General features: G+C 44.9%; 1 long non-coding RNA gene across 1 annotated transcript; it reads left to right on the top strand.

Moving 5' to 3' along the window:
- Positions 1-1,060: 1,060 nt before the first annotated feature.
- On the top strand, positions 1,061-21,869 carry LOC120663957. The gene is made up of 3 exons (XR_005670672.1): positions 1,061-1,685; positions 2,092-2,310; positions 21,353-21,869. It is a non-coding gene; the product is annotated as an uncharacterized LOC120663957 (long non-coding RNA).
- Positions 21,870-23,836: the final 1,967 nt, after the last annotated feature.

The raw sequence follows: 23,836 nt of genomic DNA, 5'->3' as shown, positions 1-23,836 counted from the left end.
TGACGCTTTCCGACGCCGAAGCAACCCAATCCGACCATCGATACGGCTCGGCCGGGTTCAGTCGGGAGCGGGTGTGGATCATGTGTGCCAGGGAAGGGTACGATGGACACACAGGGCGATAGAATAAGATGGGAGAATTCCTGGGGGTGATGGGTGAGCTCCAACTAACACGAGTGCTCACCTCAGATGGATGGCAGGTTGTTGTCTCGTTTTACTACTCCACTGTAGATACGATTCCCTCGATTAGATTATACGCACGCGGATGCCATGGGATCGGATCTCCCCCCACCGGTGACAGCAACGTCATATTCTTGGTGATTTGATAATTAAGGCGGCCGCGTGGAATGTCTAGGAGTGGCCAAGTTTGGACAAACGATTGAATTTATGAGTTCTTCATCAATAAACTAATTTTCACCCCAACACCAACAAACTCAAGGAAACATCTTTGCACAACATAAGGACTAAAAGAATGCAACTCGCATGAAGAAGGTGTTTCCTTTAGTTCTTATGTTGTTCCACCTTGCACAACATCTTACTATTATTAATTGGAGGTTTCTTTGGAGCCTCCACATGAAGCCAATTAGAATCCTAGGTGAACACTCTAAAAAAATAGAGAAATCATATAAATTCTCACAAAAATTAATCAAGGATCGTATTACTTCAACAAGTCCCTTTGAAGAGCAAATGGTTGTGGTAGAAAATTTTAGAGGATCGTATTACTTTTTTCGACAATATCTCTTCCATTTCCTCTCTCGGGAAAAAAATAATTATCTTGATGAAAATTTTAGTCAACTAGCTAGTTTGTCTACCAAATTAAACCATGGTTCAACTTAAACGGAGCGTAGTTGATTTCTTAGAATAAGGAACGGAGCGTAGATGATGCTAAGCAATACTACATCTATTCCTACAATTTGAAGGGGATAATTGCTTATGCATACAAAATTGTAGAGAAAATGTTTTTTTTCCTATGGTGCCTTAACCTTAAATGGCATGGCGAGGCAAGGCAGGGTGCCCCTGTGAGCGGGCTGTGGCACACCGCCGGCGAGGACGATGGCGGCGTGCCGCCCGATCCCTCACGCCGGGGCTCAACGACAGCGGCGCTTGCGCCCCCGGTGGCCGGTCCTGTCACCTAGAGCAGTCGAACCATTAAAACTGGCGACATTGCATCCTGCAGGATCACCCGTACGTCTCTCTCCCGCTTAAACCACCGCCACCACACTCTCCAGTTCTCCATGCCCCTGTCCTCCCATCCACTGTTGGCAATCTAGCCAACTCGCGCGCGAGATGCTCGGCGAAATATCCCGCAGATCAGAGCGGGTCTCCCTCTCCGGACGCCCTCGCCGCCCGCCGCGACGTGCTCGGTTCCGGCAATTGGAACTAGCTACGGACAACGGAAGCGTCATCCTCTGGCGTCGCGGTGTCGGCGTCGGCGTCGGCGTTGCTTCAACTACCGAGGTGGAACGAGCGGCACCGGCACAAGGTCTGCTTCGAGGACGCGCTGCGGCTGTACGACTGCGCGCTCGCCGTGTGCCTCGACAGCGCTACGTGCCGCAGCAGCAACCGTGCCGCCGCGGCTTACCGGGTTCGGTCGTCTCGGCGAAGCCGTCGGGGAGCGCGAGGAGGCCCTCCGGCTTAGACCCGTCGTACAGCCGCGCGCACCAGCACCTCGTGTCACTGCAGATAAGGTGATTTGTGTTGCGTAAAAGTCCTTTCCTGGATTTTCTTATGTGTTGCTTGCATGCGATTGCTTTCGTATATACGTCCGGGGGATGCTTTCCTCTAAGCACACGCCTAACGACCTAAGATTCGGGGACCATTTTCATATGGCTGTGGCGTGAGGGACCAAGAACAGTAGACTGTGATGCTGAAATCTGCATTTCAGTTTTGTATGTATATGTAACTAAAAGAATCACACATAGAGATGGCACTTTTTGCTGATTTTTTTCTTTGCTTGGTGAGATAATGCGGGATGAGTGTGGTTGATGTTTGTTAGCTTAGTTTGGAACTTTCGGTTAGAGGGTTCAGAATGGTGGCTCACTACTATTCCTTCTGCATAATTTTCTTGATCTTATGTTTCTGAATTGCATGTAGGCTAGGACAATTTGTTTCTTCTGCATATCTCTTTAAATCTGGAAAATATGGAGAAGCCTACCCACCATATGGCGTATAGTGAAGGGCTTAAGCATCATCCTGTGAATCCTGTCCTCTACTGTAATAGGCAATGGGAGCAGATGAGCAGTATTGATGATTGCAAGGATTCAACCCAACTATACAAATTCTCTTCTAAGATGTGCAACTTCCTATTGCAAGGTAACAATTCTCACATTTTCGCATCTTTCATGCACTTCTTTATAGATCAGAAAAAACTGATGTTCCTTTACTCCAGTTAGTTGTGATGATGGGAAGACTCATTAAAAGATACGAGGTTCTTAGGAGTCAGTCAATTTGGAAAGAATTATTTGGTGATGGTTCGTCTCTCCCCCTACGAGAGCCCCGGGGGCGCCCCACCGGAGCCCTCGTCGCCGGCGAGGTTCCCCCGACGAGGCAGCTCTTCCCCGATCGTGCACAGGAGAGAGGACACGTCCCCAACGTGTGCTTCGTCCCTGACAGGAGGGCCTGAGCTTGGACCCCATGGCGGGACGCGTGGCGTCTTCCCAGGATCGGAGGAGCCCCCCTCCTCCACCAACCCCTGGGCCATGGGTGTAACACCCCGGTGTTATTTTTTGACGTTAACATTGTGCGTGATCGCTAATTAAGGCTAATCATCGTCTTTAGCGCTAATTGAGTTCGCATAGTAACTTTCGACTGAGCTACGTTCGATCTTGTTTTTCTCCCTAATCCGAGCTCTAAATCAACTTTTGCCCAACATCAATGTTGTAGAACTTTTCTTCCTATGCAACTTTCATTTTGGCAAAAATTCAAGTTTCAGCATGAAGTTTAAAGAAAAATCTTTAACTTTGCTTGGAATTGGACATTTTCAAGTGCACTCAAGTTTTAAATTTTATCTTTCAAACCATTGTTCAAATGAAAAAGTGCCAAAACAAAAGTTGAAGATCTCAAAATTTTGAACAACTTTCGTATTCAAAAGTTTTTCATTTGAGGCCAAGAACAAGGAGAAAATCTAAATTTACAAACTGGAATTTGAAACTTTGAGCTATTTACAGAAATGCCATTGCTACATATCCTCCTCTGCTCATCGCTCGACACGCCTCCGGAGCCGTCGCCGCTCTTCGACGTCCGTGTCCACGCGTCGTGCCGACGAACCTCGCCCGTCGTGCTCACACGCCCGTCCTTATCTGCGTGGAGTCGTGTCCGTTTTCGCCATCCCCTTCCTTCCACGCGCTCACACCGAGCCGAGCTCAAGCTCAGTGCCACCGCCGGCGTCCACGCCGACCATCCTCGCCACCCCCACTTGATTCTCCGCGCCCAAGCCGCGCGACCTCGCCCCAAAGCTCCTCCGTCCCTCCACGAACTCGGCCGCGACCACACCCGGCCGGAATCGAAGCTGTAGACCGCGTCCGCCATTGACGCTCCGCGCCGGAGCTCCGCCCCTCCGTCGATCTCCGTCCTCCGATCCACCTCCGCCCGATTCAAGCCGTGGTGAGCTCGGCCGTGACCTCCTCCATCTCCCCGACCCATTTCCCCTCCCTTCCGGCACTGCAATCGCCGGGCCACAGCTGCGCCGCCGCGGCAGCCATGCTGCGCCGCCGGCGCACGCCGCGCGCCGCCCCCGCCTGAGCCTGCTCGCCGCCGCCGAGCGCCTCAGGGCCACCGAGCTCCCCTCAGTGTTGCGCCGCCCCATCCCGTGGTCCTCCTGCCCCGCCATGGCCGGAACGACGCCGCCACCGCGCGCCGCCGCGAGCCGCCGTCGCCCCTGGCCTTGGCGCCGCCGCGGGCCGCCTGCGCGCTCGCCCCTGCGCCGCCCCGCGGGTGCCCTCGCTCCGCTGGCCTGCCCTGACCGCGGCCCGGCCAGGCCGCGCCGCTGGCCGGCCGCCGGCGGCGGGCTGGAGCCGCACCGCCGCCGAGCCTGGCCGCGGCCACGGCCCTGGCGTGCGTGCGAGGCAGAGCAGGGGAGCCCCCCCTCTCTCTCTTATTCCACTGACGTGTGGGCCCCCCCGGCTCCAATTAGGGGTAGGGTAGTTTTGTTTTCTTTTCTTTGATTTGAGTGAGATTTGCAAAATTCGTAATAAATCACAGAAAAATCCTAAAAATGCAAACCAAATTTTGTTAGGTTTATAAAATCAAGATATTCAGTAGAAAAATACTTGTGCTGGTGAAATGTCACTTTTGCCCCTGCTAAATATTAGGGTTGTGTTTAAGCTAGTTTAATTAATCCAGGTTGTTCTGTTGCTCTAAAAATTATGAAATTTATCCAGTAATTTACTCTTTGTATGTGTAGTCCACTGGAAAATTTTCAGGTGTATAGCCCTTGTGCATGTTTGTGGATCTGTTGTTGTTTGTTTTCCTTTCGAGGGCTAAAAGAAATACTTTTCAGTATCAACAATTGCTGGTAATTTATTTATGCACTCTTTATCAGCAGTTTTTTGTGGTATCAAAGTAGTGCTAATAGATCTTTGTGGCGTGTTAAGTTTTGATCTTTAATTAGTTCCTAGCTTCAATTTCATCCTTTATCCTTGTTGTTAGTTAATTACTTTCATGCAAGTGTAACCTCAACAAAACAAACCCATGTTTTAATCCATGCTACCCTAAGTAGTTTAGTAGCTATTGTTTTGAAGGAAACACTTCAGGCTAAAATACTTGAATGAACTCTCGTATTGTAGCCCCAACCTAGTTGCCTTTTGAGTGTGTATGAGGTGTTTACTCGTTAAATGTTTGCCCAGTCATATCTTTATTCCTAATCGTATCGCATTGCAGTGAATCATGTTCGTACCCATCCATGCGTGGCTTTGTATCTGCCCCACTTGTCCTTTTTGCGGTATCATCTACTGCACTTCCATGCATTCAAACCTCTGCCTTGGTGTATCTCATTTAGGTACGCTAGATGTACCACGTGTGGACGTGGAGCACGTGCTGACGGAACTGAACCACAAGACGGTGTTGGGTGGACGCGTCCTGAAGAGTGAAGGACCCGCGGGAGCAACCGAAGACCCAACTCAAAGTCGGAAGGGCCCAAGGCCTTGTTAATACTAACACTAGCTTAGTGTTACTCCCAGGCAAGCCCCGGAGCATAACCTTTATTTTCAAGTATTCAAGGTTATTATTTAAGTTTTGTGCATTAAGTTTTCAGGAGTTGAATGAAACCCTAGTATGCATGTTTCTCCCTAAGTGCCTATGAGTCTCTACTAGTATACAGGCACCGTTAGAGATGCTTTCCTAATTAGGGACCCGGTAGAAGTTGAGTGATTCCTGACACTCGCGAGATATAGGTCTTGTTACTTATGGAAAAGTTACTGAAGAAGGAATCATTGAAAAAAGAAAGGAAAACTGGAGACCGGGCGGAGATGAATTGGTTATGGATATGGAATGGATGGAAAGTAAGCCTCTGCCTGTGTCGATTGAGGACCGTTCCGTTGTTGGCAGTGTTGATCGAGGATTGAACAGTACTAACCGCATGCCAGGAGTAGGAGGTAGTCGAAACCTGTAAGCTCAGTACTATATGTGCACCGGTAGGCGGACTTGATACTGTCTTCACCAGTGGAGCTAGTATACAAACTCATGGCTGGCCCTTCGTTGGTATCGGTGGGGCTAGCAGTCCCGGGTCGCAGGGCAGTTCGCCTATTCGGTGTGCATATGTGAAGGGTTGGTGTGTATAGCCCGACGGGGCATATACGTGCCGTGTTGGTTAGGTCCACCTTGCAAGGTTAAATCAGATCGATTCGCCGTGACTCGCGGTTATGAGAGTCTTGATCTCTTTGTCACATCGTAGTAAAGAATTGGAATGATGATGATATAATGGTGATACTCTGTAAAGATTGATATGATCAACCATGCTTGCTCTAGATGTCAGGCAAATTTAGTTGGCACTTGATAAACTTAAATTGAGCTAAAATATTGAAAGTAAGGATTCATTAGTAGTAGCCTTTCAGCAAAACAAACTCCAGAGCCAAAAAGCTTTGCATGTCTAGATAGTGGGCTAAGTATACCCTTAGTCGGGTAAGCCTTGCTGAGTATTAGTATACTCAGGGTTTGTTGTCACCCTGTTTTCAGGTAGCTGCTGCTGGCTGGAGCTAACCAGGATTCACATCGGTGGGCTCGATGTGACGTCCTCACGTCATCGTAGTAATCGTTGTTTTTCTAAACTCAACCTCTATTTAGTTTCCGCTGCATTTGAACTCTGATATTTTACGTAAACTTGTTTGTAAAACTCCGCTTTGTAAATTAACCTTGAGAACCTTTGTCTGCTTGTAATCATCTGTGCTCGTCTTCGTGCGAGACTTCCAGTGTTTTTCGATCCTTAAACCGACAGACGTCCGGATTACACCGTTTTAAGTGCACAGTAACTTGATTAACCATTAAGATGATAGTTAGTGCACTTAAGCCGGTTTAATTTGGGCGGTTCTGTCACAGCTGGTATCAGAGCCGAAACGCACTGGGGATGATTACTTGTATGTTTAATTAAGTTTAAAACTAACTTTTTGGCTTGCAAAATGTTGGTTTCGAAAACTTGACGCTAGTTGCGCTAAGGAATAAGATAGATAGCTCGTATGCCCTATCTAGGTTTTGTTAGTCAGGGTGGCATCTATATATCTATTTTATTCCAGCACTTCCAGTACTTTTCATTCTGTTAAAAACTTACTTCTTGCACAACTGGTATCTAATCTTCTGTAACGACGCACCTACGCTAAGGTAAACAAGGTAAGTATTCTTGGTAGTCCTTTAGAATAGCCCACGTGTTTCATACGTGCACGGGGTCCCGTATGTTGAGCATACGAGGAGGTGATAATACTCAATTCAAATGAGCCTGTCGCTATCTGCCGCCTGATATGGAGTGCGGATTTCTTACCGTGTGATTGTGATCACGGCCATCTCGTAAGGCAATGTTACGAGGTGAAGACTCGTTATGCAGTTGGTCATAACCGTGTACCTTGGGACACGTCTACCCTTGGATGTCCCGTAAGGCGAGTGTACGGGAAGTGAATACGTTGCTATGACGTATGCAGCGCTGCCCATTCAGCGTCGAACGTTTGGGTGCCATCTCTATAGTGGATGGTAATGTATGTGTGAATATGTGGGAAACTGCATATACGTTACCCGTGTGGTGTAGGACACATGGGGGCCGTTCGTGTGTGCTGGCACGAAGGGTCCAGAAATGGATTTGTATATCTCTTTATATCTTGTGTTTGTCTGCAGGTACGCTAACCACGTCACGTAAGTTTTGAACATAAGAACGACTAGTATATATAGGGAGAGTACGTATTGTGCCACCGGTTGTCCCCGTATGCCTAGTTATTGGCAATTGTTTGGGTAAGGAACGAGTAGAACATGCATGAATCATCTCATCTTTTGTTGGTTTGATCACCTTGCTTGTTATATTGTTTTACTAAAATGTGTTGTTTTTATCTGAATGTCTTCCTAGGTTCGTGTTGTGGTAGTAAGCCAACGTAATCTACTAGTTTGATCTTGAGTTGAGAAGGTCTTTTGTAAGTTAGGGGATTTGAGTTTTGTGAGAACCTTACCAGTAGTCTAGTTTGTCATTCAAATCCAAACTCTTGATCTATACCTCGAACCTATTCCAGCAAAAGTGTTGTTGCTTTCTCTTTTTGCTGTCTAAACCTTGATGTCAGTCAACAAAACCTTTCGATCCATGGTCCAATGAATCTTCTAGTACCTCTCGATGTTGGGCATTTTGATTCCAACATTTGAAATCGTGTATCTTCGTTCTTGCTCAGTAAATTTTTGGATAAATTAAAAAGATTTATGATAATGATAACTTTTGAGTAGAGTCATTGTAACATTCTGCATCACCTCATTGGTCAGTGCATTGTGTTGCATCATGATCGGGAATGCGTAGGCTGACTAACGGGTTTCGTTAATTTATCTTGTTGTTGGCACTGTTGGGTTGCTACTATCGATTTCTCTTGCAGTTGTGTTTCGTTACATAACCCTGATGCCGCGACGGAACCTAGGGTCTCATGTGTGCTGCAGCCACATGATTGAGCCACTATGAGCGCGCTGGTATCTCGGTATATGTGACATAACTCACCTCGATTCCTTCTTGTGCAACCCTTACTAGTGTCTTAACTTCTAATCCTTACTCAAGGGTATAGGGTTAACGCGAGGTTAGTCGCGAGGGAATGGTCATAAGGTGTGTGTTCCATGTGTGCATCATCAACTCATATGTGTATGCATCATGCTCTATACATCTCTTTATGTGCATACAATAAAGAGCCTTGCCATCCTTGCATCATGGTGTATGCATCATGGCAATTGCATCGTATCACATGCACCATTTCATTTGTGCATGGAACATCACATTGTTGCATTGCACCACCATTGCAATCATACATTTCATGGGTGCATCATTATCATGGTTATCGAGCATTTACGCTCTGAGTTGGAATATTTTGTTATCATTCCTTGATTGCATTGGCATAAATAAAAATGTTTACAACTAGCATCGTGCAATTACTTCAAGTAATAAATCCTGAGCAAGGATGTTCCAAAAATCTTCTCCTAAACCATTCTTTGTGTTATCCTCACTTGTTCTCACAAACCTTGTGCTGAATCTCACCGACATCCGTTTTCTTCATGTGGTGATCTCAGCATTGTGAGAACTGGCCACCTTGCATCATTGTCGTTCTTCGTTCCTTCTGACGTTCTCTTTTTGGATCTGAAAATCTTACATGGCTTACCTATCCAATCTCGTTGAAGAGCCGTGCAAGAATCAAGTTGGGTGTTTGCTTAAAGGCATCATCGTCATCAGGAGGCGTCCCTAGCTGCATGCAAAGAGGAAGTTCCTTTCACCTTAGTAGGAATTTCTAGTTTTGGACCGCATGTGTAATCTTGAGTTCCCTAAACCACCTTGCTTAATTTGGGCTAGAAACTCGTATATGCAATGCTGTGTATAGCTATTTATGTGTATGAGGTTTGTGTGGGTCCTCCTGAAATAGAAGTTGTCCTACTGCTAAAGATGTCTCCACTTTATTCTGTTTCTTAGGTGAATAATGGAGTGTGCAGCGGGAAGTAGTAGGAAGGACCCTGGTCAGGGGCACATCAACCTTCTACCCTCCGACGTCGTGATGACCGAAGCACCAGTGAGGCAATTTGAGCCTTGCCACTGTTGCAAGATGTACGACCGCCCTTGTCTACGAAGCAGCTCCAAAGAAAAGAAAAGTGAACACAGCGAAGTACTTGAAGAATATACTAACCCCATACCGGAAATAAATTGGAAGCAAGAAAAGACGCAGAAGGTTTATTCGGACTTCTTAATGCCACCATCGCAACTTCCGATGGGACTTAAAGATCACCAGGTAGATTGTCGGACTCCCAAGCTCGGCGCAGGCAGCATAGACTTGAGTGGATGGGAAATTACATGCACAGAATTCTCTCCACGTGGTAGAAGGCAAGTTAGGAGTACTACTGATGTCGACCCAGCTATAAGAGCAAGAACTCGTTCACCTGTTCGGAGTTCAATGAGGTCAAAGAAGAAATGTCGTTGCACCGGATGTCAACCTTGTTTCAAGTGTGGCGAATACGGCCATTTTATCCGGGACTGCCGTTCATCCACTTGGAAAGATCCACCGAATTCGGTTAGCACCTCTAATAATCTGAACTGGACAAGGATACTATCTGATGTTCGTATGTCGGGAGGCGACTCAAGCCATCTACTTCGGATGTTAGCTGCACAGTATGAACCATCTACACAAGGTCAGAGGTCAAATAAGCAATGCGATAGAAACAAGTCCGGCACGTGGTACGATCGAGGAGGGATGGTTCACGCTGAATGCGCTACCCCCAAGAAAGATTCCGAAGGTAAGTCAGTTGGGGAAGGTAATTTTTGGATAGTGCTAATATTCTGGGTTAACGAACATCTTCCCTCCTTATCGGTCACTTACGCGTGTGAATCTCGGGACGAGATTCCTTTAAGGGGGGAAGGCTGTAACACCCCGGTGTTATTTTTTGACATTAACATTGTGCGTGATCGCTAATTAAGGCTAATCATCGTCTTTAGCGCTAATTGAGTTCGCATAGTAACTTTCGACTGAGCTACGTTCGATCTTGTTTTTCTCCCTAATCCGAGCTCTAAATCAACCTTTGCCCAACATCAATGTTGTAGAACTTTTCTTCCTCTGCAACTTTCATTTTGGCAAAAATTCAAGTTTCAGCACGAAGTTTAAAGAAAAATCTTTAATTTTGCTTGGAATTGGACATTTTCAAGTGCACTCAAGTTTTAAATTTTATCTTTCAAACCATTGTTCAAATGAAAAAGTACCAGAAACAAAAGTTGAAGATCTCAAAATTTTGAACAACTTTCGTATTCAAAAGTTTTTCATTTGAGGCCAAAAACAAGGAGAAAAACTAAATTTACAAACTGGAATTTGAAACTTTGAGCTATTTACAGAAATGCCATTGCTACATATCCTCCTCTGCTCGTCGCTCGACACGCCGCCGGAGCCGTCGCCGCTCTTCGACGTCCGTGTCCACGCGTCGTGCCGACGAACCTCGCCCGTCGTGCTCACACGCCCGTCCTTATCCGCGTGGAGTCGTGTCTGTTTTCGCCATCCCCTTCCTTCCACGCGCTCACGCCGAGCCGAGCTCGAGCTCAGTGCCACCGCCGGCGTCCACGCCGACCATCCTCGCCACCCCCGCTTGATTCTCCGCGCCCCAAGCCGCGCGACCTCGCCCCAAAGCTCATCCGTCCCTCCACGAACTCGGCCGCGACCACAACCCGGCCGGAATCGAAGCTGCAGACCGCATCTGCCATTGACGCTCCACGCCGGAGCTCCGCCCCTCCGTCGATCTCCATCCTCCGATCCACCTCCGCCCGATTCAAGCCGTGGTGAGCTCGGCAGTGACCTCCTCCATGTCCCCGACCCCTTTTCCCCTCCCTTCCGGCACTGCCCTCGCCGGGCCATAGCTGTGCCGCCGCGGCGGCCATGCTACGCCGCCGGCGCACGCAGCGCGCCGCCCCCGCGCGAGTCTGCTCGCCGCCGCCGAGCGCCTCAGGGCCGCCGAGCTCCCCTCAGTGTTGCGCCGCCCCATCCCGTGGTCCTCCTGCCCCGCCATGGCCGGAACGACGCCGCCACCGCGCGCCGCCGCGAGCCGCCGTCGCCCCTGGCCTTGGCGCCGCCGCGGGCCGCCTACGCGCTCGCCCCTGCGCCGCCCCGCGGGCGCCCTCGCTCCGCTGGCCCGCCCTGACCGCGGCCCGGTCAGGCCGCCCCGCTGGCCGGCCGCCGCAGGCGGGCGGGAGCCGCACCGCCGCCGAGCCTGGCCGCGGCCACGGCCCTGGCGTGCGTGCGAGGCAGAGCAGGGGAGCCCCCCTCTCTCTCTTATTCCACTGACGTGTGGGGCCCCTGGCTCCAATTTGGGGTAGGGTAGTTTTGTTTTCTTTTCTTTGATTTGAGTGAGATTTGCAAAATTTGTAATAAATCACAGAAAAATCCTAAAAATGCAAACCAAATTTTGTTAGGTTTCTAAAATCAAGATCTTCAGTAGAAAAATACTTGTTCTGGTGAAATATCACTTTTGCCCCTTGTAGGATCAAGAACACCGACTAGAGGGGGGGTGAATAGGCGGTTTAAAAACTAAAACCAATAACACTAGAGAAATTTAATTAGTAACAAAGGAAAGCCCTATGTTATGCTATTACTATCTCTAGATGGGTTTGCAACCTAGGGTGACAAGACACAAATCAAGCTCTAGTAAAGTAAATTTCTCAAAGTAAAGACAAGAATAAAAGTGAGCAAGAGAAGTAACCAAGCTTGACACAAGAATATATCCCGTGGTGTCGATGACTTGCCGGTCACCCCTAATCCACATTGAGGTGGATTCCAAGAATCAACCGCTCCTCTATCAAGAACCTCTTGATCTTGAGCCGGCTTGAAACAAGGAACCGCTCCACACCTCGATTCCACTAGAGTTGTTCTTCACCACTCCGGTGAGGTGAGCACAAAACCTCTCACAACCGAAATCGGGGCTCCTCAATAATCTCCTTGGAGGTGCTCCACGAAATCCACTTCTCCAAGCCGTCTAGGGAGCAGCAACTCCCAAGAGTAACAAGTTGATGACGCTAGCTTGAAGTTTCCCTAATGCCACAAAGCTCAAACTCTTGATGCAATGCACTAGGAATCTCTCACACTCTCAAAAAGCAATCTCTAAGCAAGTGTGTGTGAGAGAGGGATGTCTTAGCTCTAATGTGTCAAGAATGCTATCCAAATGGCCAAGAGAGCCTCCCAATGGCCGGGCATTGGGTATATATAGACACCCCTAAAAAACTAGCCGTTACACTCTTTTCTGCGAAGTCGCGGACCTTCCGCGTTTCAAAAACCGGACTGTCCGCCGTTATAATCCAGTGAGTCAGAGTGCAATAAATGCATGTCAGAACTAGCCGTTAAGCCCTGGCGGACCATCCGCGCCCCAGTGGCGGACCGTCCACAGTTAAGATTTCCAACCCACCAGAGACTAACATCGTCTCTGGAACAATTTTGAGATTAGCTTGCGGACCGTCCGCGCCTCAGGAGCGGACCATCCGCAGTTTAACTTTTGAGCCCAAACCAGAGAAACATCCTCTCTGGTACAAAAAAGAAATACAGTGGCGGACCGTCCGCCCACCTGGGCCGGACTGTCCGCCAGCCCACCAGAGCCTCTGCAAGCTCTCTGGAACGGGCGCGGACTGTCCGCCCCTCAGGCGCGGACTGTCCGCCGTTACTCAGTCAGCTCTCGAACTTAGTCTATTTCAAATCTTTTCAAAACGCCGTTAGCCCTCATGCATGCAACTAGACATTTTGAGCAAGATGGCACTAGAGACCCGTCAAGCATGAGTACACAACCCCTCTTGATAGTACGGCTATCTATCCAACAAATCCGGTCACTTTTCATCCACTAAACGCCTTGTGACCGGTAAAATGCAAAAGCACTATTTTATACCTTTGCCTTGAGCCCGAGCTTTGCTCATCATCTCCAAAACTCCATACGTTCACAATCAAATCTCTTTCATTCGTGGATCAACCTATACTCATTATCTCAACTGAAATCGTTAATCCACAAACTGTTGTCATTAATTACCAAAACTTGAATTAGGGGCCTAGATGCTTTCACCCCTGCTAAATATTAGGGTTGTGTTTAAGCTAGTTTAATTAATCCAGGTTGTTCCGTTGCTCTAAAAATTATGAAATTTATCTAGTAATTTACTCTTTGTATGTGCAGTCCACTGGAAAATTTTCAGGTGTATAGCCCTTGTGCATGTTTGTGGATCTATTGTTGTTTGTTTTCCTTTCGAGGGCTAAAAGAAATACTTTTCAATATCAACAATTGCTGGTAATTTATTTATGCACTCTTTATCAGCAGTTTTTCGTGGTATCAAAGTAGTGCTAATAGATCTTTGTGGCGTGTTAAGTTTTGATCTTTAATTAGTTCCTAGCTTCAATTTCATCCTTTATCCTTGTTGTTAGTTAATTACTTTCATGCAGGTGTAACCTCAACAAAACAAACCCATGTTTTAATCCATGCTACCCTAAGTAGTTTAGTAGCTATTGTTTTGAAGGAAACACTTCAGGCTAAAATACTTGAATGAACTCTTGTATTGTAGCCCCAACCTAGTTGCCTTTTGAGTGTGTATGCGGTGTTTACTCGTTAAAGTAAGCCTCTGCCTGTGTCGATTGAGGACCGTTCCGTTGTTGGCAGTGTTGATCGAGGATTGAACAGTACTAACCGCATGCCGGGAGTAGGAGGTAGTCGAAACCGGTAAGCTCAGTACTATATGTGCACCGGTAGGCGGACTTGATACTGTCTTCACCAGTGGAGCTAGTATACAAACTCATGGCTGACCCTTCGTTGGTATCGGTGGGGCTAGCAGTCCCGGGTCGCAGGGCAGTTCGCCTATTCGGTGTGCATATGTGAAGGGTTGGTGTGTATAGCCCGACGGGGCATATACGTGCCGTGTTGGTTAGGTCCACCTTGCAAGGTTAAATCGGATCGATTCGCCGTGACTCGCGGTTATGAGAGCCTTGATCTCTTTGTCACATCGTAGTAAAGAATTGGAATGATGATGATATAATGGTGATACTCTGTAAAGATTGATATGATCAACCATGCTTGCTCTAGATGTCAGGCAAATTTAGTTGGCACTTGATAAACTTAAATTGAGCTAAAATATTGAAAGTAAGGATTCATTAGTAGTAGCCTTTCAGCAAAACAAACTCCAGAGCCAAAAAGCTTTGCATGTCTAGATAGTGGGCTAAGTATACCCTTAGTCGGGTAAGCCTTGCTGAGTATTAGTATACTCAGGGTTTGTTGTCACCCTGTTTTCAGGTAACTGCTGCTGGCTGGAGCTAACCAGGATTCACATCGGTGGGCTCGATGTGACGTCCTCAGGTCATCGTAGTAATCGTTGTTTTTCTAAACTCAACCTCTATTTAGTTTCCGCTGCATTTGAACTCTGATATTTTACGTAAACTTGTTTGTAAAACTCCGCTTTGTAAATTAACCTTGAGAACTTTTGTCTGCTTGTAATCATCTGTGCTCGTCTTCGTGCGAGACTTCCAGTGTTTTTCTATCCTTAAATCGACAGACGTCCGGATTACACCGTTTTAAGTGCACAGTAACTTGATTAACCATTAAGATGATAGTTAGTGCACTTAAGCCGGTTTAATTTGGGCGGTTCTGTCACAATGGGAGTCAGCGAGATGCGTGGCGGGCAGCGGAGGTAATCCTCCTTCGCACCATCGCTCGTCTCCCTCCCCCCTCCCCACCCCTTCTCCACTCCCAAACCCTAACCCCGGATCCTTGACGAGCCCTCGGCGCTCGTCGCACGGGATCATTCCTCAGTTTTCATCCTTGGGAGTGAACCCTCCGTGTTCATACTCCAAGGATTTAGATCCAGATCTTGAGGAGCGGTTAGAACACATCTGGAGAAGGAGCAATTTGGTCGGAGTTTGCTCTGAAGTTTCAGTTCCATCCTTCACCATACCAAGTTTGGTTCCCCTTTGTGAAACCAACTCGGTTAGGTGGTCAACTCTAGGTGGAGATTCTTGTTTGTTTGCTGAAGTTGTTCGAGAAAGTCGATCTGAGATGGCCGGGAGAGGAAATTTTGGCCAACAGAAGTTGCCCGGAGGAAACAGTGCAGCTGGTCGCCAATCAGATCTGAGAGGAGGTGATGCTTACCATTTTGGAAGAGAAGATGACCCCTATAGACCTGTGAACAACGCTTACCAAGGAAGGAGACCCATGGAGCAGGGGGGTTTCAGAGGCAGGAACTCTAACTCCTTTTGGAGACCCCGGGGACGTGGAAGAGGTAATTCCCAGTCCTTTCCACTGGATCCATCCTTTGATCTCAGGGAGAATCTGAATCAACATCGGAAATCAGATGAGAGTTCCAATCATTTCCATGAGAAAGAGAAAGGGAACGAGAGTAATGCTCAGAAGGGATCTGCCAGCCAAGAGGCTGTTGAGAAAATCTCATCAGGGCAGGAAAAAAATGAAGGAATCCACTAGTAATGAAAAGCAAAAACATCATGCCCCTACAACTTATCAGAAAACCTCCTCCAATTCTGTGGGATGCTCTAGGTATGGCAAAATTGGGCACAAATCTGAGGACTGCTTAAAACCAGTGATATGTGGAAGATGCAAGAAAGAAGGCCATGTCCCCAGGGTATGTGCTGAGCTCATGCCTTGGGATTGTATTGCACCTTTTGTTGGCTTTGCTGCTCCAGGACAGGGGTTCCATGTAATTCAGAATGAAGGATATGAGGAAAGTGGCAGAGAAACCTCCAATTGTGCTCTGATCAGAATTACAAATGGAAATGTGACGGCAAAACAGTTGGAACTGGAATTTAGAGCTCAAGCTGGTCCCCAATCCACTTGGAGATGGTTTGCAAAAAAAGAAAGTGGAATCCAAATACTGGTGCTAAAGGAAGTCTTGAAACTACTTGGTTCAGAATTTTTGGCATTCCAATGGAATTGAGAACTGAAAGAAAAGCCAATTATGTTGCTTCCTGTGTTGGGCTACCTTTGGAGGTTGATCAAAACAATCTGAAGAGAGGAGACTTTGTAAGAGTGAAGATTGGATGTAGGGACATCCGGAAGGTGCCTGCTGTAGTGGAATGTCTTTTGGACCTGCACTTTTATGACTTCACATTTGTGAGAGAGGTCCCTTCAGATGGATCTACAAATGCTGCTGGGACAAAATGGACAAGAAACACTGATAGATCTGAGGAGGACAGCCCTTCCCCAAAAAAAATCCAAGTGGGGAGAAGGTTCACATCTTAATGAATCTTCAAATCCCAAAGCTGACACAACTGGAACTGGCCCTCATATTGTGAATACAGAAAAAGAAAAGGGTGTTGTGCAGAAACAAGTAGAGAGTGACGTTGGACCCCAGGTTATTGATCAAATGACTAATTCTGGAAAAAGGATGAAGTCTACCCAACCCAAGGTACATCAACAGAATTTTGGAACTGATCAGGGATGTCTGAAAGGAATTATCAAGGAAAGAGGAAATAGTGATGAGGACAGTGAAGACCAGGGTCTGAAAATTGAAGATATCATATCAACTGATGGTGATCACCTCATCTTTGGAGATTTCTCCAGCCATGAAGTTAGGAGCCTCTATTCTCTGCAACTTCAAGAGAATAGGATCTCTGTAATTAATGAATATGGATCAAACATGGTCAAATCAAAGAGGATCCTTTGGTAATTATTGAAGCCAAGAATGCTCTTATGAGGGGGAGGAATGAGGGTACCACCCCTCTAGAGCAGATTACTGAGAGAGTAGTCAACTCCAATGTTGTCCCTATGGTAAATGTCATGTTTAACCTAAATCCTGACAATGACCAAGACAATCATGTGAATCCAGAAGAGAAGGCAGAAGAAACATTCACTGAACAGGAAGATATTATGTCATACTCTCAGGAAATTGAGAGAGATTTTGCAAGTATATCTGATCCAAAACTGGCAATAGAAAATGAACAAGAAGAATCCCCTATCAGCTCCTCTGAAGCACTTGACTGGGGGACATCTCAAGATGATAGTCAACCAATGGAAGATGATATTCAACTCAGCCAAACTGAGGCTTTGATGGAAAGTGAAGGCTGTGAGAAAGTGTATTCTACTCAACACACTCACAAAGAGAATGTGGCTACTGTCAGACAGAGTGATAGGCTGAAGACCCAGACCTCTTATGGTATGAAGATTGCAGACAAAGCATCACATCTACAGGAAAAGAAGAATCTAGAAGGTACACACTATGATTCTCAGAACTCCTTTGTAGTTCTCAATAATCATGAGTTAATTAGTAGAGCCTCTAAAATGGGTATCAATACTGATTTCATGAACTCAGAATCTTTTGATTTGTTAAGAGATCTTGAAAGAGCTCGAGCAAATTTAAAATTGAAAACAAATAATGCTGATAATATACCATCCATTGAAGAAGATAGTGATCTCCCCTTTGTGGAGATGAAGTTCCTGGACTGGAAAACTGATAATTCTGATGATGATGGCTTTCAAATAGTCTCCAGCAGGAAAAAGAAGAGAGTAAAAAAGATAACAACGAATAGGAAAAGGGTCAATACAAGGGAAGGCCTGCATTCACTGAATGAGGTCTCTACCCCTGAAGGAGGTAAATCCAAGATTTGCTCTGGATATAACCTCAGGAAAGGGAAACATTCTAAAACAATACAGTTATAATGACAGGACTTTTCTGGAATTGTAGAGGAGTGTCTAAGAAGGGGATGTTTGTTATGATTAAAGAGCTTCTGGCTGACAATATGGTAGATTTTGTGGGTCTTCAAGAGACCATAAAAAAGAAGTATTCTAATGCTTTTTTAAGGAAAATTGATCCTCATAAAAAATATATGTGGCACTGGATCCCCTCTGATGGTAAATCTGGGGGAATCCTTTGTGGAGTTAATCTAGAAAAGTTTGATGTTACCAACTTCTCTGTGGGTACTTTCTCCCTATCAGTTAATGTCATGTGTAAAAAAGAGAAAAAAAAAAGCTCATGTTGGTCTCAGTCTATGGCCCTGCTCATGATGAAAATAAAGAGGACTTCCTCACTGAGGTTTCTCAGTTATGTGCCAGGAGAGATTGCCCCATGATTATGGGAGGAGACTTTAATATCCTCAGATACAGTTCTAAAAAAATAAAACATTCACTGCTAATAAGTACTCAGACCTCTTTAACTAGGTGATAAACACTTATGAGCTTAGAGATTTAAACATGAATGGTGGGAACTTTACCTGGTCCAATAACCAGGAAAATCCTACCCTGGAAAGACTTGATAGGATTTTAATTTCTGAGGATTGGGAAAGTATGTTCCCCCTCACAACTCTCAGGAAGGTTGCTAGAGAAATGTCAGATCACAACCCTCTGTTGTTGTGTACTGACCAAGAGAGGGTAAATAAATCAAAACATTTTTGTTTTGAAAATGCCTGGCTGAAACATCAAGATTTTGTGCCCAAGATCAAGGAAATCTGGGAAAGACATATTAGTTGTGACAATGTTGTAGAAAGATGGTGCATCAAGATTAACAGAGTTAAAAAGTTTCTCAAGGGTTGGGGCAAAAGTCTGAGAGGGCACAGCAAAAAATACAGAAATATTTTGCAAAAAGAACTATTGGCACTAGAAAAGCTCGAAGAAGAGGACTCACTGCCAAGACACCTCTTAGAGAGGAAAACTTTCATTCAAACTGAGATGCATAGACTGTTAGAAGAGGAAGAGGCTTACTGGCACAAGAGATCAAATATGAGCTGGCTGCTTAAAGGGGACTTGAGCACTGAGTTCTTCCACAGAGTGGCTAATGGGAAAAAAGGAAGAATTTTATTTTCAGCCTTAATCAAGATGATGAGATTATTGAAGGAGATGAAAATATCCTTAGGACAGCTACTGATTACTACAAAACCTTATTTGGGCCCTCTGATAGCCCATCTTATAAACTGGATCCATCCTGCTGGTCTCCTGAGGAGAAGGTCTCACAAGAAGAGAGAGAGAGCTACTGGAATGTCCATTCTCAGAGATGGAGATAAAAAATGATGTGTTTTTTATGGAAAAGAACACTGCACCTGGGCCAGATCACATGCCAGTGGAATTTTACTAGTCCTGCTAGGAGATAATCAAGTCTGATATCCTACTTATGTTTGAGGATTTTGAGAATCAGAATCTGGATCTGGGTAGGTTAAACTATGGAACTATCACACTCCTCCCTAAAACCAAGGAGGCAAACAAAATACAACAATACAAGCCCATTTGCCTGCTGAATGTTATATATAAAATATTTACCAAAACTCTTATGCTTAGGATGGAAAAGATTCTGGAAAGAATCATTAATAAATGTCAAACAACTTTCCTAAAAGGTAGGAACATAATGGAGGGAGTACTGAGTCTGCATGAGATTCTACATGACACCAAAATAAGAAAAAAAAAGGAGGGTTAATCTTAAAATTAGACTTTGAAAAGGTTTATGATAAATTGAACTGGGAGTTTCTGTTGGATTGCCTCAACCAAAGTGGCTTCCCTCCTAAGTGTTGTAACTGGATCAGAGCTGTTTTGACAAGTGGAACCCTTAGTGTAAAAGCTAATGATAAGTTAGGGCCTTACTTCAAAAGTGGCACGGGAGTCAGGCAAGGGGACCCTCTATCCCCTCTTCTTTTCAATATTGCAGCTGACTCCCTGGCAAAAATGGTTATTATGGGACAGTCCAATGGTATAATCAGAGGGTTAATTCCTGAATATGTTCATAATGGTATAGCCTTGCTTCAGTATGCGGATGACACAATCCTATGTCTCCAAGATGACTTGGAAAATGCACAAAACATGAAACTTCTTTTATATCTCTATGAAGGCATGTCAGGATTGAAGATCAACTTTGGAAAAAGTGAAGTGATCATGGTGGACCAAGATCTTGAGAAATCAATTACTTTCTCAAAGATGTTCAATTGTGATGTTGGAAAATGGCCAATCAAGTATCTTGGAGTGCCTGTTTCTGGATCCAGGCTAAGAGTGGCTGACTGGTTACCCCTAGTGGAAAAGATCAATAAAAGGCTAGATGGTTGGAAAGGAGCTTCCCTTTCCATTGGTGAGAGACTGAATCTTCTCAATGCTTGCTAAGCAGCATTCCTCTCTACTGTATGTCCATGTCTCTTCTCCCTAAAACTATAATAAAAAAGATTGATGTGGTGAGAAAAAGGTTCTTCTGGCAAGGAGGTGGTACTAAAAGAAAATATCATCTTGTTAAGTGGACCAGGATATGTAAAACAAGAAAAAAAGGGGGCATGGGTGTTAAAGACCTGAGAAAAATGAACATCAGTATGCTATGCAAATGGTGGTGGAAGCTGAAAAAGGGAACAGGCTTATGGCAGGATATTTAAGGCAAAAATATGTGAAAAATTTCTGTATCTCTCAGCTAAAAAGAAAACAATCCAATTCTCCTGCTTGGAATGATTTGCTCTCCATCAGGGAATATTACCCGAGAGGGAGGAAAATAAAGATTGGTAAAGGAAATACTGTGGATTGCTGGCATGATGCATGGTGTGGCCCTACTCCCTTAAAGGAACAATTCCCAAATCTTTTCGAGATCTGTAATGAACAAAACATCACTGTGGCAAAAATTGCCCAACGCAATTGGAGATTCACTTTTAGACGTTGGCTGGATACTGAGCAGCAGGAGCATTGGAGATCTCTGAGGGATAGCCTTTTCTCATGTGCTTTAAACGATGAGGATGATCTGTCAATCTGGAAGTGGGAAAAGTCAAGATCCTTTTCTGTGAAATCCATGTATTCACATCTCTGTTATAATGAGGTTGGAATACACTTTAAGAACATCTGGAAAGCAAAAATACCTCAAAAAAAATCAAAATTTGGATGTGGCTTATAAACCACAACGCAATTCTTACAAAGGATAACTTACTCAAAAGAAATTGGTCAGGAGACCTGAGATGTGCTTTTTGTAATGCGATAGAAACGATTCCTCACATTTTCTTTGAGTGCCCTTTGGCAAAATATATCTGGAGCTTGGTAGCTTATGTACTTGGTGCCATGTGTAGACCTACATCTCTTGATCAATATTAGATTTGGATCTCCCTGGTTCTGAAGGAAGGGAAAAATTTTTACATGACTAGTCTCTCAGCTATCTGCTGGGCGGTTTGGCTTTCTAGAAACAAATTTTCCATTGAAGGGAAGTTAACTAGATCTCCTACGGAGGTCATCTGCTTAGCAAGCTTCTTTATCTCTTACTGGGCAGGTCTTCAGAAGGGGAGTGACAAGGAAGTCCTGGAATCTGGTGCAGATACCCTCAAGTAGGCGGCTTTATACTTCCACCAGCAACGCCAAGACAACAGCTGCATGATGCTCCCCTACTGAATCTGGAGAAGAATGGCGCCGTCGACTCTACATCCGGACTGTCGCTGCTGAAAAGCCTTTTATACATCTCTTTTGCTGTGTTCCTTCGGTGTTCCCCAGCGTTAGTTGAGTCTGGGTCTTAGTTACTTTTCGGTACTTGGTAATAGCTTAATTTTGTGCTTTGTTTTGGTACTTGTTAAACCAGTGCTACCTTTACTGCTCGGGACACACTCTGCTGTAATTTCGTTGCTTATGGTAATGAAATTCGGGCTCGCCCCACGTTGGAAAAAGGGAGTCAGTCAATTTCAAATGGACGGATCTTTTCATATATAATTCCATCTATTTATTTTAGGATCCTTATTTTGTTATTTTTTCTGTCCATATCAGATGTATCAACTAGATTAATTCTTTCCCATGCTGTAGAATGCGTGTGAACTTTAAAGGGTCAGTTGGATCCATGCCACTCCAATTTCTTGAAATTGGATCTCATGTTGAAAATCATGCCATTGAGTGGCATTATTTTCAACATGACACCCAATTTCACGGAGTTGTGGTGGCATGAATCAAATTTTCCCAACTTTAAATATGGGTGGTCTTGTAGTCATTAAGCATCTAAACTTAAGTATCTAAGGATGCAAGTTATTTAGGCCTTTAGTGTCATAATCTGCTGACACTTCGCTGTGTTCGCTTGGCTTGTCAGCCAACCAGCCAGCAGTACTGCTCTCTCATACTAAATCAGCACCAGCCATCAGCTACCAGCCAGTCAGCAGTACTGTTCTCTCATAACAAATCAGCACCAGCCACCAGCCACAGCCAAGCGAACACAGCTAGAGTCTTTCCAAATCTTTAGATGCAAGTGTAATCCCTTTGTTGCAGTAGCAGTTAAAAGAAAAGAAAAGAAAAACTAGCGTTCTATTTATACATTATATGTTTTGCTGCTACATTATAATAGCCTTCATCTTGGATGATTATATCATTAGTCATCAAGAGCACACAGTGGGTGGACTGTACATGATGCTGACATGTTAACATCTGGCCGGCCCTGTTGTGCATTGTTTTCCTGTCACTGTCCATCCGAGCTATCAATGGACCCTGAACGTACAGTGGACTGGTCTTTGAACTGAATGCTTTGCAATCTGTATGTATGTGGCTTTCTCCTGAATGGCTAATGGGAAAAGTCTATATCACCCTCTTACCTATAGGGGCTGGATTATATAACCTCAATTTATAAAACGGTCTATATCACTCATTGAATTTTTCAAAACCGGTTAAATTACCCTCTAAAGCAGTTTCAAAAAATCATAGTAAATCACAAAAAATCATAAAATAAAAAATCCAATTGTGTTGGACTCTAAATGAGTAGATCTGCATGGTGAACATATAATATGGTATGCTTTAGTACATTTTTTACAGCTATGAATAAAAGCATAGATCTAAAGTTACAGCAAAAAAATATACTAAAACATATCATATTATATGTTTAATGTGTAGATCTACTCGTTAGGAGTCTAACACAATTGAATTTTCTATTTTATGATTTTTCTGTGATTTACTATGATTTTTCAAAGCTGCTTTCGGGGATAATTTGACCAGTTTTAGAAAGTTCAGGGGCGATACAGACTGTTTCATAGGTTGGGGATTATATAGTCCACCTCCCTAGGTGAGGGTGTGATATAGACTTTTTTCAATGGGGGCTTATAATGTGAAGTGGGCATACCCATTTGCTAGCATTTTTTTTTCTCGAATACGCACGCAGCGTATCATTATATTAAGACGAAGAAGAAATTGGTATATTGTTCGATTACAACCAAATGGAATGGACTCCAGATAGACACAAGTCGGCATGCCAGCTGAACACAACTCGAAAGATAAATTCCAACATGAACTATTCATATCCCGCACAACCTAAACGACTGGCTCAAGTGTAGCCCTCAGTCAATGCTCCATCCCACGGAGGGAGAACTCTTACTCTTGTTCTTCAACATCAGAAATATGTCCCGCAATGCGTCCACCCATTTGCTAGCATTGTTATCCTGTAGCTGTCTTGGGGGCTATGAATGCGCAGTGGACTAGTTTTCATTTGAGTCTGTTGCTTCTTTGCTAGAGTGGCAATGGTGAATTACGTGAAGCTCACATGCACCTTTCTGTGTTCTGCCCTCAATTTTTTGTGCACTTTGTTTGCTTATTTAGAAAGTCTTAATCCATATTTTCTGTAAAAATCGAATTTGATATGCATTCTTTTTTGAATATTTGACAGTGCCAATGGAGAAATGCCTGTGCTGATTATTAGCAATTCTTTTTTCAGTTACACATTAATTTATCATAGATTTCAGGAAGATGCATTTTATATATCCCTTGGTGCAAACTTCTACTAATCTGATGTGAA

This window comes from Panicum virgatum, chromosome 3N (genome assembly GCF_016808335.1).
Source record: "Panicum virgatum strain AP13 chromosome 3N, P.virgatum_v5, whole genome shotgun sequence".
In the NCBI taxonomy this organism is placed as follows: Eukaryota; Viridiplantae; Streptophyta; class Magnoliopsida; order Poales; family Poaceae; genus Panicum; species Panicum virgatum.
Note: the sequence above shows the minus strand (reverse complement) of the source record. Positions and strands in the feature narration are given on the sequence as shown.